Consider the following 21588-nt stretch of genomic DNA (forward strand, 5'->3'; position numbering starts at 1 on the left):
TGCAGGTTAGGAGAATTGACCATGATAAATTGCCCATAATGTTAAGTGCATTAGTCGGGGTAAATGTAGGTGAATGGGTCCGTGTGAGTTACTATTTGGAGAGTCGGTGTGGACTTGTTGGGCCAAATGGTCTCTGTCCACACTGTAGATAAGCTAATCTAAGAGTGTGTTTCGATTCATAAACGGAAATAGTGGGCATTTGTCGTTCCGCTGGACAATTGCACTGGAGGGACAGTCGTGTGGGACATGGACATGGCTGAGGAAGTGTACAGTTATTTTTTTTCTTCAGTGCTTCTGCTGGACGACATGAGTGATATCCTGAAAATTCAAGAGCGTGAAGGGCAGAACTGGCTATGGTGGCCATCAACAAGGAGAAGCTATGACAAGCACTGAATGGCCTAAAAATGCATAAATAGTCTGCACCATAGGATTACACGCCAGAGTTCTAAGGTAGTGAAGAGGTAGTGGATTCATTAATGGTGCTCTTTCAAGAATCATTAGATGAAGGGAGTAAGGTAAAAGGTAAACGTGGGGAAATTATAGACGAATTAGCCAAACCTCGGTTGTGGGTCAGATCCTGCAATACAATGTGCGAGATGAGATTTCCGAATACTTGGAAGTGTATGGTAAAGTATGGCATAGTCAACATGCTTTCATCAACGGGAGGTCATGCCAGATAGATCTGCTGGAAGTATTTGAGAAAGGAACGATTAGAATAGGCCAAGAAAAAACAATGATTATTATTTCCCTGGACTTCAATAGAGGCTTTGACAATGTGCCGACAGGAGGCCACTAAATAAGATAAGGTCCATGGTATCAGAGGCAAGGTTCCAGCTTTATTTTCTGGCAGAAATCAGAGAATGGGGATAAAGAGGTCTTTCTCAGAATGGCAGTTGGTGGCAAGTTGTGTTCGGCATGGCTGTGTTAGGACAACAACTTTTCACTTTACAAATTAATGACCTGGAAAAGGAATTGAGAATATTCTTGCGAATTTTTAAAATGACGCAGAGATAGTTAGAAGGACACGTGGCATTGAGAAGGTGGGGAAAGCTGAAAAAGGATTTGGACAGATGAGGAGAGCGGGCAAAGAAATGACAAGTGGAGTACAACATGGGAAAGTCAGAAGTCATTCACTTTGGAAAGAAGAAAAGAGGCATGGACTATTTTTCAAATGGGTAGAAAGTTCAGAATTCTGAAGAGCAAAGAGAAAACTCTCATCCAGAATTCCCTCAAAGAAAACTTGAAGGTTAAGTCAGAATGTAGGGAGGAAAATTCAAAAATAGCGTTTATGTCGAAATGACTTGAATATAAAATAAAGGATGTACTTCCAGGGCTCTACAAGTCTCTCGCCAGACAACATTTGGAACATTCTGCGCCGCTTTTGGCGTCACATCTCAGAAATCATATCTTGGCCTTGGAGCATGTTCAGAGGAGGTTCTCAAGAATTATCTTCGGTGAAAATTTTAACAAATGAGGAACATTTGAGGACTGCTAGTCTCTATTCGTTGGAGTTTTAAGAACGATGGGTCGGGGGGGGGGGAATGTGATTGCAATATACAGAATACTGAATGGCCTGCACAGAATAGATGTTAGGAAGATGTTTCCATTTGTAGTAGAGACTGACACCAAGGGCACCGTATTAGAGTAGAGGGAAAACCTTTTATATTGGAGATAAGAAGAATCCTCGTCAACCAGCGAGTGATGAATCTATGGAATTCACAGCAACAGAAGGCTATGGTGCCCATCGCATTGATCGTATTTAAGAGTTAGATAGATAGGTTTTTTGAGTATCAAGAGGATCAAGTTTAACGGGCAGAAACAGGGAGAAATGGGTTGGGAAACTTTTCAGCTTTGATTGAATTGAGGAGCAGATGCGACAGGATGAATGGCTTGATTTTTGCTCCGCGGTCTTATAGTCTTATGGTCTTACCAACAAGGTAGTTCTTTAGGAGCTACCGGTATTGGACTGGTGTGGACAAAGTTAAAAATCATATAACACCCGGTTATTGTCCAACAAGCTTATTTCGAGTTCTCCTTCATCAGGCAGTCACAAGCCACAGAATTATAGGACACATAATTTATAGTAAAATACCTTTACTGTAAATGTCGTACTCTATGATTCTGCCCCACTAGCAACCTGATGAAGGAGCAGTGCTCCAAAAGCTGGTGCTTCCAAAAACACTTGTGGAATATAAGTTGGTGGTGTGAGAATTTTAATTTTATAGTTTGTGGTAGAAAGGAATGAAGAATCATATTGTAAAAATCCGTGAGATTCAAAGGGTGCATGACAGAGGAATGTTGAGTAGATGTTTCCAAACTGAGGGAAGTCTGGAACTAGGGGCGACTTATTTACTGATCTCGGGATACTTGTTGCAAAATGGGATGCAAAGGAATAGCTTCTCTCAGAAGGCAGCGAGCCTGTGATCTCTTGAATCAAGAGACTTCTGGAGACTCAATCACTGAAAATATTTTCAAAAACAAGTCGATTGACGTTTTGTCCTACTTGAGTTGAGCAATACAAGGACTGGCATGAAATTCGATTTGTTGATTGGAGTATGTCAGGTGTGATCATAATGAATGAAGGTTTGAAGCTGTAAATGACATAATCTTGTTCCTATTCCTTATGTTCCTCTGTACTGATATTGAATAATCAGTGTTTTGCTCCTGGAAGTTGTGTTTTGAAATGCTGTATTCAGGCGGACCAGATGACCAGGTGATTCAAGTCTGGGCGAAGTTATGGGCTGCATTCACAGTCAATCTAGTTAGAACATGAAACATAGAATAGTACAGTACAGGAATGGGTCATTCGTCCCACAATGTTTTGCCGACCATGGCGCAAAATTAAACTACGCCCTCTGCCTGCCGTTGTTCCATAACTCTCCACTATTTTCATATTCATATGCCTTTCAAGACGTTTCTTACAAGTCCCTTTCACCTCTGTCATCACCACCACCACCCCTAGCAGTGCGTTTCAGCCTCTTGCCAATCTCTTTTGATCTTCCCCACAAGCATAAATGCATGCCCAATAGTTTTTGATATTTCATCACTGTGACAGAAATTCTGACTGCCAACATTCTTTAGGTATCTCATAATTTTGAAGAATTATATGAAGTCCCTCCTCAGCCTCCGTACTCCAGAGAAAGCAGCTCGAGTTTTTATACTCTCCTCAAAGATCATAACATTGAATTCAAACAGTGTCTTGGTTAACCTCTTCTTCACCCGGTCCAAAAACATTTCATGCTTCCTGTCATGTGGCGGCCATATTTGAACGCAATGCTCTTCGTGTAGCCGACACCACGCCCTTATAAAGCTGCAAGATAACAGTCCGAACCTTGTACTCAATTCCCCGATCAGAGAAAGCAGGCATGTCATATGCCTTCTTTACTACCCTCTATAATTGTTTGATCACTTAAAGGGAGTTATGTACTTGAGTTGTGGACTGTTCAGGGTTTTATCACTAACCGTGGACTTTTTCTCAACATTTGACATCCCAAATTGCAGTACCTCACATTTACCCAATTCAAACTAAATATGCCATTTCCCCACCCAAACCTCCAACTGATATATATCCCACTATATCATTCAAACTTATTCTAAAGTATTCTTCTTTGAGCAAACCAATTATGAATCCACGCACCCACTCACCGTAAATTCCATGCATTTTAACCTTCTGGAAGAGCCTTAAATAGAGAGTTGCAGTGGTCGGGAAGGTACTGCCAGGGGTGATATTGGTGATGGTAGATGCGATCAGTATGGTTAAGAAACATTTCAGTATGCACATGAAATCGAAGGAACGGAGGGTTATCGGCCAACGGCAGGCAGAAGAGATTAATTCTATTTGGCGTCATGTTTAATATAACTTATCAAAAGCCTTATTAAAACCGTGCCGACAACATCCACTATTCTACCCCCATCAATCATCTCCGTCACCTCTTCAAAAAATCAAACTAGTTAGTAAACATGATCTGCCCAATAGAACGCCAGGCTGACAGTCCTCAGTTAGGCACTGTGTTTCGAAATAATTGTAACTCCTATTCCTTAGAATTCTCTCCAAAAACTTCCCAAGCACTGATGTGAGATTCATCAGCCTAGAGTTTCCGATATTATGCCTGTTTCCCTTCTTGAAAAAAAAAGGACAAAAGGCAAAAAAAGAGGGCGGCACGGTGGCACAGTGATTAGCACTGCTGCCTCACAGCGCCAGAGACCTGGGTTCAATTCCCGCCTCAGGCGACTGACTGTGTGGAATAGAATAGAATAGAATAGAATAGAAGAATACAGCGCAGTACAGGCCCTTTGGCCCTCGATGTTGTGCCAATCCAAGCCCACCTAACCTATACTAACCCACTATCCTCCATATAACTATCCAATGCCCGCTTAAATGCCCATAAAGAGGGAGAGTCCACCACTGCTACTGGCAGGGCATTCCATGAACTTACAACTCGCTGAGTGAAGAACCTACCCCTAACTTCAGTCCTATATCTACCCCCCCCCCCCTTAATTTAAAGCTATGCCCCCTTGTAATACCCGACTCCATACGCGGGAAAAGGTTCACACTGTCAACCCTATCTAACCCCCTAATCATCTTGTACACCTCAATCAAGTCACCCCTAAACCTTCTTTTCTCTAATGAAAACAGCCCCAAGTGTCTCAGTCTTTCCTCATACGATCTTCCTTCCATACCAGGCAACATCCTGGTAAACCTCCTCTGCACCCGTTCCAGTGCCTCCACATCCTTCCTATAGTATGGCGACCAAAACTGCACACAATATTCCAGATGCGGCCGCACCAGAGTCTTATACAACTGCATCATGACCTCAGTACTCCGGAACTCAATTCCTCTATCAATAAAAGCCAGTACGCCATATGCCTTCCTCACCGCACTATTTACCTGGGTGGCAACTTTCAGAGATCTGTGTACATGGACACCAAGATCCCTCTGCTCATCCACACTACCAAGTATCCGACCATTAGCCCAGTACCCCATCTTTTTGTTATTCTTCCCAAAGTGAATCACCTCACACTTAGCTACATTGAATTCCATTTGCCACCTTTCTGCCCAGCTCTGCAGCTTCTCTATATCCTGCTGTAACCTGCCACATCCTTCCTCACTGTCAACAACTCCTCCGACTTTCGTATCATCCGCAAACTTGCTCACCCAAGCTTCTAACCCCTCTTCCAGGTCATTTATAAAAATGACAAACAGCAATGGTCCCAAAACAGATCCTTGCGGAACACCGCTAGTGATGGCACTCCATGAAGAAACTTTGCCATCAACTACTACCCTCTGTCTTCTTCCATCCAGCCAATTCCTAATCCAAACCTCCAACTCACCATCAATGCCATATCTCCTTATTTTCTGCAGTAGCCTACCATGGGGAACCTTATCAAACGCCTTACTAAAATCCATATATACTACATCTACCGATTTCCCCTCATCAACCTCCTTCGTCATCTTTTCAAAGAATTCAATAAGGTTTGTGAGGCACGACCTGCCCTTCACAAAACCATGCTGACTATCCTTGATCACATTATTCCTATCCAGATGTGCATAAATCCTATCCCTTACAATTCTCTCTAAGACTTTGCCCACAACAGAAGTGAGACTCACCGGCCTATAGTTACTAGGGTTATCCCTACTCCCCTTTTTGAACAAGGGAACCACATTTGCTCTCCTCCAGTCTTCTGGCACTACTCCTGTAGACAAAGAGGACATAAATATCAAGGCCAATGGCTCTGCAATCTCCTCCCTTGCTTCCCAGAGAATCCTAGGATAAATGCCATCAGGCCCAGGGGACTTATCTATTTTCACCTTTTCCAGGATTTCCAACACCTCTTCTCTACATACCTCAAAGCCATCCATTCTACTTATTTGTGACTCAGTATTCACATCGACGACAATGCCCTGTTCCTGAGTAAATACTGAAGAAAAGTATTCATTCAGTGTCTCCCCAATCTCTTCCGCCTCCACACGCAACTTCCCACTACTATCCTTGACTGGACCTATTCCTACCCTAGTCATTCTTTTATTCCTATCATACCTATAGAAAGCCTTAGGGTTTTCCCTAATCCTACCGACTAAGGACCTTTCATGTCCCCTCCTTGCTGCAGATGAGCTTTATTTCCTCATTCTAACACCCGTGAACATGTCCTGCCACTGACATTGTCTGTCAATCTCTCGTTGTCTGTCTATTTCCCACAGCCCTCCCATATGTTGGCATTTCAACGAGTTTCCTGCCATCTCTCTCTGGCAGTGATTTTCACACCCACAACACCCCTTGTCATGGCACAACGGAGTTTGCACATTCTCCCCGTGTCTGCGTGGGTTTCCTCCGGGTTCCTCCAACAGTCCAAAAATGTGCAGGTTAGGTGAATTGGACACGCTAAATTGCCCGTAGTATAAGGTGGAGGGGAATGGATCTGGGTGGGTGCGCTTCGGCGGGTCGCTGTGGACTTGTAGGACCGAAAGGCCTGTTTCCACACTGTAAGTAATCTAATCTAAAAAAATTAGCTATGCATCAATCTTTCGGAACTTTTTTTTTCATTGGATGGAGTATTGAATACAAAAGTTATCTTCGAGGAGAAAGTGAGGACTGCAGATGCTGGAGATCAGAGCTGAAAATGTGTTGTTGGAAAAGCGCAGCAGGTCAGGCAGCATCCAAGGAACAGGAGAATCGACGTTTCGGGCATAAGCCCGAAGAAGGGCTTATGCCCGAAACGTCGATTCTCCTGTTCCTTGGATGCTGCCTGACCTGCTGCGCTTTTCCAACAACACATTTTCAGCTACAAAAGTTATCTGGTCATATTACCATTGGATAAGTCTTTGGCCGGCGACATTTGGAACATTTCATTCAGTTCTGATCGCCTCAATACCAAAACGATGCGGATGCTTTGGAGAGGTTGCGGAGGTCATTCACTGGGATGTTTCCTGGTGTGGAAGGCACTCGCTGTGAAAAGATGTCGAGTAGATTAGGATTACTTTAATTCGAAAGACAGAGGTTGGCGGGAACCTGATTGAGGTCTCCAAAAGCATGAGACGTATGGACAAGGTGGATCACAAGAAACTGTTGTTCCCATAGTGGGGGAATCAATTACTTGTGGTAACGCGTTCAAAGTGAGAGGGAAAAAAAAGGACGATATGCGTGGAAAGTTCTGTGCATAGAGGTTGGTGGGTGATTGCAATCTGTTGCCAAAAGAACTGCTAGAGACGGGTGCGGTAGCGCCATTTAATATGTATAAAGACAGATCCATGAATGGGTGGGGAGAAAGGGGACACAGACGATTATGAAATATGCGACAGGTTCAGATGGAGAATCTGGATCAGCACAGGATGGGAGGACCGATGTGCTTGCTCCTGTGGTGAAAATTTCTTTGTTCTTTGTGCTTTGATGCTTCCCTGCATTGCTGGACTTCTCTTTCGACCCCAGATACTACACTGAGTACGTGGTGAGGTCAGACCAGGTTCGGTGGGTCCAGTGGTGTGTTCTCCTGTGGGAAGAGAATTGTCTGCCTCTGTGCTGACCCATCCACCAGGACCTCCGTGTCTCTATCGACAAATCATTGCGTGATTGTCTCATATATGCCTTGCTCAGGGTAAACTGTGCAGGCAGCGCTCAATCCTGTGCCCGTTGGCCTTTGAAGGTTGGCATCAGTTCCAGGGATCACAGAACATTCAGAGACATCTCAGGGATGGTGAGTACCTCCAGCCATGACGGGTGGGAGAATCGGGCTGGCACATAATGAGTGGGACACCATGGTGTGAGGAGGGTAGCTAATGTGCTGAGTTCTCTCAGATTGCTCCAGGAAAGTAGCTCGGCCTCGTGGAGATTAATCCTCTGTCGCACACAGTGAAAATGGCACTGGGGCGCATTATTCTTAAATCTAGCCCAATGAGCCGACTATTTTGATTACTACATTTCCAGTTAGAAAGCTGCAGAACAAATGCTCATTCAATACTCTCCAGCATCTAACCACACGCCGACACCTCATTCACACGTCCTTCCGAGAATCACTGGCGCATGTTGCAGGATACTATCGAAGTGTCTTTATTTCCTCATTCTAACACCCGTGAACATGTCCTGCCACTGACATTGTCTGTCAATCTCTCGTTGTCTGTCTATTTCCCACAGCCCTCCCATATGTTGGCATTTCAACGAGTTTCCTGCCATCTCTCTCTGGCAGTGATTTTCACACCCACAACACCCCTTGTCATGGCACAACGGAGATATCGCGATCTACATGGATGGAAGCTGCACACCCTGTCACTTCCACTATCGGCTGTAAGTTTCCCCACGCTGACCAGTGATGGAACACACTGTTACCGAACAACGCACTGGTGGTGGAATTCACTGCTCTACATGCTGAGAGGATAACTGATCCTTGTTATTAGATTAAGTGACTGACGTTCATTGCACAGCTGTATTCGTTGGATAGATAGCTCATCTGTGTTTTTAGATCTGTACACTGGTGAGGTCGGCACAGCTCCCAGTGCTGGACAGATTGTCTGAAACAGGTTTATAGATCAATGTGTTTGAGATCAACACAGGTCCAAATACTCGACAGATAACTAGTCCACGTGTATAGGTTAATGCACGAAAATCCTTACTTGGTCTGGCATATTTCTGATTCCCGACGCAGACTCTTAACTGCCTCTAAGAGATGAACAATGAACGCTGGTCCAACCAGTGATGCCCACTTCGTGTGAGTGAATTCAAAAAGACGTGTCTGCGCAGGTTCTGTGTGGTGGATTGATAATGTGATATTGATTGAATGATTGATTGATTTAGTGTCATGTGAAACCAAACTGCAGTGAAAAAGTTTACTTATGAGCAGTGCAGACAGGTCATACCAAGCAAGGATAGAGAGGTCAGAAGTACTTAGACTGAGGTACAGTGGTTAACATGTACAGGTAGTGGAATAGGCAAGAACAATGTTAGGAAGACCAGCAACATTTTAGGTGAGAATTGCATTCATTCGTCTTGTAACAGCCTGGGAGAAATTGTTCCTAAACCACTTCGTTAATGTGCTCAGGTTTCTGTGTCTTCTTCCTGATGGGGTGTGCACAACCCTGACCATCACGGAAGCCAACCTGCCATCCATGAACGCCATTAGCACTGCTTATTTCCATATAAAGTCCGCCAACATGATCAAGTACCACGCCCAAACTAGCTTCGTACTTTCTTATGGTCCTGTGCACAGCAGTTGCCATACCAGAGGCTTTATGTTCCGGATAGTCTGCACCCACAGAGTCTTCCTGCACGCGCAGCCCATCTGTGATTGTGCTGGAAATCTTTAAATGAATGTCATCTACAAATTCGCTGACACCAGCACTACAGTGTACTTCCAATGGTGCATAAGTTGTTGAGAGTCCTTATGGTCACGCCGAATTTGCTGAGGCGCCTGAGGAAGAAGAGACGTTGTTGAGACATCTTGACCGTTGCATCTACGTGGGAGTTCCAGGACACATTGTCAGTTATCATCATTCTGAGGAACTTAACGCTATTCACCCTTTCAACCTCAGTTCCATTGATGTGTATGAGGCCGTGTCCTGCTCGTTTCTTTCGGCAGTCAAAGATTAGTTCTTTAGTTTTGCTGACGTTGAGAGCGAGGGTTTTCTCATTGCATCACGTCAACAAGCTCTCGACGTTTTTTTCTGCATTCTGCTTCATCTTTTTCATTTATCCTTCCTACTATGGTGTTGCTGTCAGCAAACTTGTCGATAGCATTCCATTGGAAATTGTCAACACAATCACGGTTGTACAGCGCGTGCAGGCGGGGGCTGAGGGTCCATCCTGCGGGAGCCGCAGTGTTGAACGTTATCATGAAGGAGGTGCAGTTACATATTCTCACTGACTGCGGTCTGTGAGTCGGGAACTGAGGATCCATTTGCAGTGAGCGGAGACGAGGCCAAGGTCACGCAGTTTTGAGACCAGTGTGGAGGGGATAATGGTCTTGATCTAACTAACCATATCAGCTGATTAGGCAATATATTTGTTCTGTATGCACATCCCTGTGATTGGGCCCTCCATGTTTCACTCTATTAATGTTGCAGTATGATCATGCACAGTACATCACACCGGTGAATTCTCACTCTCTTGGCAGCAGCCATTGCTTCTTCATTCACAAGCAGTTAGCCCTTCCCATCCTCATCGAGTCTCCACGTGGAAGGAAAGGGTGGCCTCTCGTAGAAAGACCATCCACTTGATAAACCTCTCAAAGCACTCGCCCCCTCAGAACTCCCCACTGCCAATCAACTACATCAAAATGTCCCGTGTGTACTCAGTGCAATGGGGCCACCAGGGACCTCAGGGAGCAGACCATCAGGGAGATGGAGCAACACTTCCCATGTCTGAATGGGTCAGGGTGAACCCTCCAGTACATACTGTATCACGAAGTCCAGTAATCTCTCCGCATTTATATAATATACATCCTTTTCATTCTTATGGAAGATTTACATGTTCCGAGTTACTCGCCTTATATTCCATCTGTTAAACTATTATCCATGCTCATCCATTCACAGACTCTTTACCTCCACTGGATTAATTAGTTCCCTGTCTACCTTCGTGTCATGAAAATTTAATTCGAAATCGTTTGCTCCATGTAACTGTACCATTGATATAGATTGCAAATAATAAAGGGCCCAGCACTCTTCACTGAATTACTGCAGTCATGACGTTCTGTAAAACTGAAAAACACTGCGTTTTGCCAGTGGACAGTATCTTCAGTATGAGACCGAGACGTTCCCTCCACGAGGACTGTGTGCTGGGTGCTTCGACAGACACTGGTAAGGACATATCCATCTGTGACAAGTGGCTTGTGAGAATGGTTTCCTCTTGTTGATTCGCCCATCACCACCCACAGTCTGGCTACTGTTTCTCTGTGCCATGTCCCTGCTCAGTCAGTGGTGGCCCCCTGGAGACATTCTCGTGATGGACATTGAACTCCCACACACAGATTACGTCATGTGCTATTGTCAACTTAGTGTTTTCTCTGATTTATTTTAAGATCAAGGGGAACTGAATTATCACAGAAGGCATGAGAGGTTCATCATCAACTGTCACCTGTTATCATGAGGTTTCGCGACTTCTGGAATCAATGTTGGATAATTCCACAGTAACATCTTCCCTGTCTGCATCCCGCGATGCCCCTACCACTGGTGGGTCTTTCCTGCCGGTCGGAAAGGATCTTCCCAGGAATGGTGATGGGCTTCAACTAACATTACCCATCGGGTCTGATTCTGTGATACGAGTGTGTTAGACTGTTTTCTCTCTCATCAAAACAAGGAATAAACGGAAACATGAAGCAGGGAACAACGGCATAATAACGGATTAAAATGAAAGGCACTCTATAGGAATGGGTGTCTTATTTTCAAAGAAGTATGTGAAATTTCAATGTATACGTTGATGGAAATGAATATGGTTTAAAGGCATGAGAGAGGCAGAGCTGCCTGGTATCTGATATGGGGCACAGAATATCCAGAACACTTTACACGTAGGAGTGCTATGCAAAAGTGAAAAAAGTGGGTAAAGGAGATCTCTGAATAAGCACGATATGATATTCAAGCACGATCGTACATGTAACGCTCGTAGTATTGGCTTAATCGTATCGATTTTGTCTGCAAAGAGTGAGTTTACTCGAGTTTGGGAGGAGCTTCGAACTTTGAGGCTGAGTAGATCTCACCAATCGTAATGGGCAGAAGACCTTTGTGACATGCATTTTTATGACTCTCACACAGTTTAAAACTGACATTTCCCGGAACGTTCTATCCATGACATGATTTGTGAACGGACGAACGTCAGTAGATTGAATAAAAGAGAAGATCCCGAGTGAATATATCCCGTTCCAGGGAGAAGGTGACACTGTTCTGAAGTCCGGTCAGGCAGTTAAAGGGGCGAATGTGTTTTCCTCGAGTTTTTATTTCTTCAAGACAGAGGTTCGCCCACAAGTTAAACTAAAAGACATAAATTTCCCAACTCCGTTTGTCTCAAAGGAACAGAGAGAGAATCTTTCAGTACAGCAACGTTTTCACCCACCAAATTAGGAACTGGAAAGAAGTGACATTTGTCTGCTCTTGGGTGATCGAGTGTGTGGGAATGCCCTCGAAACGTTCTTATGGAGGTATTGTTGTTTGCTTGGGGAGACAGGAATTCTTATGGATTACCTCACATTTCTGTGAATGCTTCAGAAGTTATCATATGTTATTTCAGCTCTCATTATTTCAAAATCATATCTGAATACAGTGACTCATTTGAAAATCGCTCTCTATTCTCATTCAAACTGATAATTCTGCTTCCAGGTTGATGTATAATGTGTTTGTTTTCTTTCCTCACAGTTAACGTAGTGACGATCTACGTCCTGCTTTGTAAAGATTGTGGATTGTCTCCATGTATCAGACGTTATCTGGGGGCCATGTCAGTGGCAGACCTACTGGTCATTATCATCTACCTGATATTGAGACACATTCCCATCGTTTATTTTCAACAGTTTTATTTCTTGAAGTCGATCCCCGTGTGTAATGTCCACGCCGTCCTGCTTTATGCAGCCACTGACTGTTCTGTCTGGTTCACCGACACTTTCACCTTTGATCGGTTTGTGGCCATTTGTTGCCAGAAGCTAAAACGTAAATATTGCAATGATAAAACAGCGGCTGTGGTTCTGGGAACAGTGACTTTGCTGAGCTGCTTAAAAAACATTTTCTGGTATTTTATGCTCACAGCTTGGTATTGCTTATCAAACTTCCCCTGGTTTTGTAACGAAAGGAGCGATTCTCGTGGCTCTACTGTCTGGTTCACAATCGATTTCCTCCATCATATTCTAACGCCGGCTCTTCCATTTCTCCTGATTGTGCTGCTCAATGCCCTCACTGTCAGACATATTTTACTGACCAGCAGAGCCCACAGAAGGGTCCGGGCTCACACTAATGGGGACGGTCAAGGGGACACAGGAATGCAAAATCGAAAAAAGTCCATGATTTTGCTGTTTGTGATCTCGGGTAATTTCATCCTGTTATGGTCAATGTTAATGGTTTATTCGATATGGAAACGGATGTGGTTTATTGGGGATGACTCAATATATCTGGATTATTTTGTGCTGGAATTAGGCTTCATGCTGCAGCTCCTCAGTTGCTGCTCAAACACCGCGATTTATGCCGTGACCCAGACTACATTCAGACAGCAGCTGAAAATGTGCTGCAATATCCCTTCACCAAAATTCATCAATCAATCAAATTCATTCATTAATCACTTCGCCCAGATTATCTCGTTTCTGTTCAATTGTATGAGCAATTTATAGGCCAGTAAAACTAACAAGGGTAGAGGGGAAAATTCTCGGATACTTTATGAAGGACTTCATAGTGGAGCATTTAGAAAGCAAAGGCAGAATCATACAGAGACTGTTTGTATTTTGACAGGGAAATTATGCTTGACAAATCTGTTGGAATTCTATGAAGATGTACCCAGCACAGTTGACAAGTCGGAGTATCTGGTATATTTGGATTTCGGAAGTGTTTGACAAAGTCCCGCAGAAGAGATTATTGCGCAAGATTAAATCGCATGGGATTGGTCTGAACGTTTGGAGTTGGATAGAAAACTGTTAGTTTCAGGCTCTGGTGAAACCCGAGACGCAACATGCATGATACCTCACGCCCACTGTCCTCCTCTTTCCAAAGAAAGAAAGACTATGTGTTGAGGTTCGGCAAGGTAACTTTTTTTTCATTTTCTTTCATTTCAACAATGTCTGTTGGAAATTCAGAGCAGAGAGTATGGAAGCCAATGCAGTTGCATTCGCCTGTTGCAGGATGTCGGATGTAAAGATTATACTGCTCTACCTGTTGACTACACCCGCAACAGGTGTGCAAAATTCAGCTCCTTACAGGCAACGTGGGGGAACGAGAAGAGACAGGATTTATGATTACTTCAAAAAAAACCGTTTAATTAGAGATAAATGTTGTTGAATACTTTCAGGATGTGACAAAACACATTGATGAAGATAGATCAGTGGTTGTGGTGTGCATGGATTTTGGCATGACATTTGATACGTTTCCCTATGGTAGGCTCATTCAAAAAGTAAGGCAACACAGGAAAGAGGAAATCCTCTCTGTCTGGATACAGAATTGGCTGACCCAAAGACGACAAAAGGTTGTAATTGATGGAAAGTATCCAGACAGGAGCTCGATGACCATTGCAGTTCAAAAGGCTTCAGTTCTGGGACGTCTGATCTTTTATAAGCGTATTGTTAGGAACTGGAAGGGTGGGTTAGTAATTTTGCCGATGACACAAGGGTGGGTGCATTTCTGGATAGTGTGGAGGGCTTTGGATGTTGCAATGCGACGTTTACTGGATGCAAAACCGGGCTGATATGTGGTAGATGGAGTTCAACCTGTAAAATTGTGAAGATTTTCACTTTCAAATCAGAACATAGGGGTTAACAGCAGGATGCATGGTAGTGTGGAGGATCAGAGTGATCTTGGCATCCATGTCCATACATCCCTCAAAGTTGCCACCCAAGTTGATAGGTTTGTTCAGAAGTTGGATGGTGCGGTGCATTCATTAGTTGTGATACAGAGTTTAAGAGCCACAATGTAATGTGCTACAGCACGGTGGTGAACCCTTCTGCCAATTATCCCGAACACACAGAAAACCTCAATTCACCTCGTAACCTGTTGGAGTATGAGTGACAGAGAACGACCAATATTCCACTATTTAAATAAAAAAGAAACAATATTATTCTTTAACTCCAAAAGACAACATTAAACAACTATTCACAACTCTAAGCCACCTTTCAGTGAAAGATTTGTTTACTATCTTCTACTATATAACAATATACTGATCGAACAAAGCCATTCTTAAATTTACAGCAAAATCAATTTTCGAAACCAGACCACGCCTGTCCTCTGCGAAGGGAGACCTCTCTGCCGATAAGTGTCCCTGTGGCGTCTTCAGTCTCCAGCTGTAAATATGTTTCATATGAACAAGGTAACTTTAACAAAGAGAGTTTACACGGGGTTTGTCTGCCAATGGCAGGTGGTGCTCTTACGCTGGCTAACTGGCTAAACCTCCGGCGTAATTATACCACAAGTCATCGGGTTTTCTCACATGGTTCAATGTTTTCAAAACACTAAAATCCAAATTCGATTGATTTTCAGTATCATGGGGTGTAATTTGAACTGATTGGTTAAATTCGAACTGCTGCAAAAACATCACAACCAAGCTCAGGTACTGTTTCAAAGCCAAACATTACACACATTTAATTTTCCAATACATGCTGAGATTGCAGGCAATCATGCGACAGGTGCCTTCATTCACCCTCTCTTAAAGGTACAGTGAACGTCTTCAGCTTCGTTTCACCTCTGTCTTCGGAAAATAATGGATCATCATCATATAAAGATAGCTTCTTTTCTTCTAATTCTTAATTCTATTACGATGAAATATATAGGACGTTAATATCTGTTCACATTAACTTCTGCATACACGTATACATAACATTTAGAATCTGTTCCATCTTATCTATCCTTTATCTGTTGAATCCGTGATACCGCAAATTCTATCACATTCTTACGATCTGCAAAATGTTCAATTTGTAAATTAAAAGTCTGTAACATACACCTCCAAATAAATAGGCTCATATTCTTGTCTTTAAAGAATTCCAAATACATAAGAAGATTGGGATCTATATGCACAACCATCTCCGAAACTTTGTTCGTAACATAACCATTAAAATGTTGGAAGGCCAGTACCAACTGAACAGTAATTTTTCTATTGTGCCGTATTTTCTCTGGTGCGTATTAAAGCTTCTTTGAAAAGTACCAACTGACAGTTCAATTTCATCAGCTTCTTCCTTTTCCAGTACATTTCGAATTCCTATGTTGCCAGTATCGATTGCAATTTTGAAGTGTTTCGAAACGTTTTGTGAATCTAAAATTGGTGCAATGGTTCGTACTGCTTTTAATTCTCAAATATCTCCTAGCATCGTTCTGTCCAAAAAGAAACGGTGTTCTTCTTCACCAAATCTCTTAATGGTGCCACTATGCTGCTGAAGTTTGGAACAAACTTCCAATAGAATTTTCTTCCTCCCAAAAGTCGGAGCACCTCTCGTAGATGGCCTTCGTCTTCGTTTTCCTTGAATTCAACGTTCCATGGCCAAAGATATTTCCCAAGAATGTCAGCTGTGTGTTTGCGCATTCTGTTTTCCATAATTTTGGTACAGGATTTGCTTCCCTGAATCGCTCAAACAGCACTACCAACTGTATCTGGTGATCTTTCCAGGACTCACTTACTATCACTATAATGTCCAAATGGACGGCACAGTTTGTTAACTGAGCCACAACTCTCTTCATGAGTCTTTGGAATGTGGGCCGGTGGGGTGGGGGAGGCAAGTTCATCATTCGAATGGGTACCACGTTGAATTGATGTAGCCCGTTTGGTGTAAACAATGCAGAAATTCCTTTTGCTTTCTCTGGTAAAGTTGCCTAACAATAACCACCCAATAAATCCAACTTTAAATTGTCACTGGCTTTTTCAATGTTCTCTGAACAGTCCTCCAATCTCGGTATTGTGTATGAGTTCAATTACAGCATTAATATTCCAACAGTTCACGAAAAATCATTGAGGTCCGTCAGGTTTGGAAACGAACACGATCGTCAAAATCCACTCACTCAATCTCGGTTCGATGATATCATTGTTGAGCATTGCCTTAATTTCTTCTAGACCAATCCAGCTTTAAAAGGATTGAGTCTGTAGTGGTATGGTTTTATCGAAACAGTAATTTCATGCCCAAGGGGATTAATCTTCCCCATCCTCTTCCTGCATATGTCCTAATACTGCTGCAACAATCCTTTTAAAAAGTTAAAGTTCTAAATTCGAGAAAGGCCAATTTTGAAGGCATTAGGCAAGAACTTTCAAAAGTTGATTTGCGAGGGAATTTTACAGGTAAAGGGATGGCTGGAAAATGGAAAGCCATTACAAGGAAAGCCCACTGGCAGGCACATGTTGGGGAGAGAAGCGGCAATGTGCTCTTCCTCTCCCTGTGAACCAGAGGCTTGTGCAGGGGTTGCGGTAGTGGTGGGAGTGAGACGGTGGGAAAATGTGGAATGGTGAGCAAAAGGGGGATTGTGGCAAACACTAGAACTAAAATTCCGTGAAGTAAATCGTCCAAATTACTCCCTGTGAGGCAGACAGAGACAGATGCCGAGCCTCTGCGAAACAGAGAATCTCTTCCAGTAATGGAGAACTGTGTCTGTGTCCTTCTCGATACCGCAGGGTGGGTGCTGCTGTGCTGCTGTCTGAATCAGCATGGAATGATACTGCAGGGATTCCTGTAACACAGACATAGAACAGCTGATCTGTATAAACTTCCTCACGTTGTTACTAGCTTAGATAATACATTTTACCACTTACATCATCCCAGAATGACAGGCAACAGTTCAAAGTATATGAGGCCATAATCTTGACGCCTCTCAGGGGGAAAAGGTACAACTTGGCCCGTGTTTAATAACAAAATTTGAGAGATTAAATAATTCACTGCTAACAGCAAACAGCGGAGGTCGTTTGTCTTGCTTCTTAAAACATGTGAGTAAATTTTATAGAGCAGCAGATAGTTCTCCCGGTGTCAGCGAAATGATAAACAGCAGAGTACATTTCAAAGAGTGTGAACTGACGTCTGGGATTTTGTGCCACTGTGACACTCTGCTCACATGATCTGAACACAAATAAAGAATGTCTCAGTGACAAGGTTTGTTGTGTGTAATTCTGTGAAGAATTGAATCCGATGGTATGGGAATTCCCATGGCAGCGGAGATGGAGCATCGTCTGAGAGGGCATTGTTTTCCATACTCGAGAAGAGTGCACAGTGCTGGTTCCAGAAGGTAGCATTCGGACCCCGTCTATTCTGGATAGATATAAATGACTTTTTGTCAATAGCAGGCAATTTCAAACTCCTAAATGAGTCAAAAAAGCATAAATGAGCGAAACAACACCGAAAACCCCGGAAATTGGTATTTGTCGAAATTGGTATTTGTCAAAAACATCTATTCTGCTCATCATCGTTCGCTGCCATCTTACTGAAACAAAGGCGAGAACAACCAGTAGCCTACGTTAATAAAAACTGCTCTAGTTAAGACTTGATCTCAAACTTGGCACTTCACACGTCTCTGTATGTCTCTTTCAATATTGCTGCCGAGTGATGCGGTGGCTCATTAGTGAGTACTGCTGCCTATCAGTGCCAAAGACCCCGGTTTCATTCCAGCTTAAGTAGACTGTTGGCAAGGGCAGTATTCAGGGACAAATGTAGAATAATTGGGTAGGGGAATGGCTCTGGGAGCATTAACCTTCGGATGGTCTTTGTGGATTTGTTGCAGAAAATTACTTGTTTCCATCCTGTCCGCATTCCATGATCCCTTATTGTATTACTTCAGCACACGTTAAGAGAGAGACGAAAAGTGATTTAAAAAAGTCATTTCCCCGTCAAGGATTAGCACCATACGATTCAGTAGTGACTAAAAGAGCCCCCACTTTACTTAAACTGGAAGTGAAATTGTACAGCATGACAGCGAGTTTTCATGTCCTGATTTGGACACAGCATCCTTTCTCAAGAGGGAATTTGCCGAGATATGAAGACATGATTAAAAAAAAAAACAGAGAGGGCATTTACTGGAGTATAAAGACGTTAGGAAGGTCAGGGCAGTGTTTACCTGAATACAGAAACATTGTAAAGCAAGCCAATGGGGTTTGCTGGGAGATAAAGCCTTTAGAAAATACAAGTCGGTGTTTAATGGAATTGTGGAACAAACGAATAGATCACGTGGATTGAAAACAGTAAATATTGAGCTGTGTCCTCATGGAGGTTTAGCAGATGTTGCGTATTTGGTGAGAGCGAATAGGTGGGAAATTCCATCAATTAAATGCGTCGATAACTCGAGTTTAGAGCTTCAGAACCAGCAGTCAATGATAAAGGAAAGTTTGGAGCACGGATTTTGTTTTCATTCTGCCAGTTACTGAATTCGGCAATGATTTTCTTTCAGAGAAAAAGTTGTTTCAGTAGCTGATTCCAGAATATTTGAAAAACCGTGTGCAGACACCCAAGGAGTGAATTCAATACGACAGGGAGTCTTCGCTGCCGGGATGGGGAGGCGTAAGGGGTGAACTCTCTAATTGCATAACATTAATTGGAAAGAAATTGCATAACACTCACAACTGAAAAAGACGATGCATAGAAAGATCTGATGGTTTTGAAAGGTGTAGTAGCTTGTTCCACATGAGTTATGATAAATTGTAAAAGATCTGAGTTGGTTGTTTTTGTTCTGTGTTGAAGGGAAACCGTTTAGTTCAGTCTGCTGCCTACCTTGATTATGATACCAAGTCATAACAACAGTGTGGGATTTATTCTCGCACGGTCTTACATTACCATAAGCAACCCAATCTCCCCACTCACCTGATCCAAAAGAAGTCAGTGACACTAAAATCATGTTAAAGGGAAATTATACCACAATGAGTAGAAATTTATCTGTCGATGTGGCACACTATTTTTATTGTCACCTGTTGCCTTGAACACTTCGCTGCTGTCATAACTGATCTCCCCGAAGAAATCAAGTGAAAAGACTCCAAAATTACTCCTGCTTAAAACCTCTGTCTTCACAGCAGTCCTTTAAAGAAACTTTATCATTTCGATGCCAGTTTTTCCAAGAACTTTCAAACAGTCCAAAAGGTAAGTCCAACTCATTTCGCATTGGTTTAATGACCTGTGCGAGTTTGCAGCAAATGCAATACTATGAAAGGAGCTAAACAGCCTTTCCTACAATTTAACACAGCTCAGCATCACTGATATGAGAAAAGTCATCGAGCTCAAGAGTCACCTCTGTTTCTCTAACCACAGATGGATACTAATCTCAGGAGTATTTGTAGCTGTTCCTTCATAATTGAGGTGTTTCCCAAGGGCAGAACACTCCACAAAATCAGAAACTGGTCATCTCGAATAAATGTTGCTTTACTCAATATTATTTTGATTCTTTTTTATATGTGTATAGTCTGTCTGGGGAATCAGAACAATGGGGATGCATTGTAGGGACTTGAATGTTCCTTCTGACAAATGAGGGAGGTAAGTATCACTGTTAGTGTCTATGTTGTCTGCATCTGCAGGAAGTGCGCACAACTCTAGCTCCTCGGAAAAAGCGTTTGGGAACTGAGCTGCATTCGTATCATTCGCGAGAATAAGGGCATTATTGACAATAGTTACAAGGGGACAGTAACACCTCAGGTACAGGGGACTGGTAGATGGGTGCGAGACGGGGAAGGTAAGGGGGACTGAGTGGCAGTACAGGGATCAACTGCAACAGTTCCCTTTATTAACATGTATACCGTTTTAAGGATACTGTTGGGGAAATGATTTAACAGGGGTACGCCACGGTGTGCAGGTGCATTGCACAGAATTTGTCGCTGTTACTTAGAAGGGAAGGGGAAAGAGAAGTAGTAGAGCATTAGTCATTGGGCACTCCATCGCTGGTGGGACAGATAGAAAATTCTGTGGGAATGAGACTAACGTGTGCTGGTGTGTTGCCTCCCAGGTGCCAGCGTTCATGATGTCTTGGATCATTTTCGGGATAGGGCAGCAGCCCCAAATTGTGGTCCACATACGTATCTCTGACATAGGTAATAAAAAACGGATGGGGTTGTAAGGTAAAAATTCTGGGACCTCCGGTGGAAATTAGAGATTGAATACAAAGAGTTGTTATTTCTGATTTCATGCCCATGCTATGCGCTAGTGAAGTGAGGATTGGGGAGAGAGGAATTGAGCAGGTAGCTACAGGGATCTTGCAGGAGGGAGGAATTCTGATACCTGCATAATTTGAGCTCATTCTGGGGTAGATGGGACCTCTGCACACAGGATGGTCTTCGTCCGAACCCTAGCACTACCTATATTCCAAGGGAGGGGGGCGTGGTGTGGAATTTGCTAATGCCCTTCGGGAGGGTTTAAATGAATTCAGCAGTGGAGTGGGAACATGAATTGTAGCGTCAGTTTCCAGGAGGTTGTGATTAGTGCGGTCATAAGTTAGGTTTCATGGTCCCAAGAGTGCACCAACAAACAGCAAGATGGTTTGAAGTGTTTCTACATCAACGCCAGGAGCATCCAGAATACGGTGGATGAACTTATTGCATGGTTTGGATGGTACGTGAGATTTCGATGTTGTGGTCATTTCGGACATTTTAGATTGAGCAGGCGAATGAATGGTTGTTGCAGGTTCCGGGATTTCGAACTTCCAGTAAGAGCAAGGAAGATGGAAGAGTAGAAGAGATATGGCATTGTTAGTCAAGCACAGACTTACGGTGGCAGAAAAAGCATTTGCTGAGGACTTGTCTACTCAGCCAATATGGTCTGAGATCAGAATCAGGAAAGGAGAGGTCACTCGATTGTGAGTTTTCTTTGGGATACCGAAAAGATCCAAAGCTGTGGAGGAAAGGATTGCAAAGATGAATTTGGAGAGGAGAAAAAGTAACAGTGCAGTTTTAATGGGGAACTTTAACTTTCCTAATATTTGCTGGAAACGCTATATTTCGAGTACCTCAGATGGGTCAGTTTTTGCCCAATGTGCGCAGGTGGGTT

The sequence above is a fragment of the Chiloscyllium plagiosum genome, unplaced genomic scaffold (assembly GCF_037043375.1).
Source record: "Chiloscyllium plagiosum isolate Xiang-an unplaced genomic scaffold, Cpla_swu_hap1 HiC_scaffold_45, whole genome shotgun sequence".
NCBI classification, from domain to species: Eukaryota; Metazoa; Chordata; class Chondrichthyes; order Orectolobiformes; family Hemiscylliidae; genus Chiloscyllium; species Chiloscyllium plagiosum.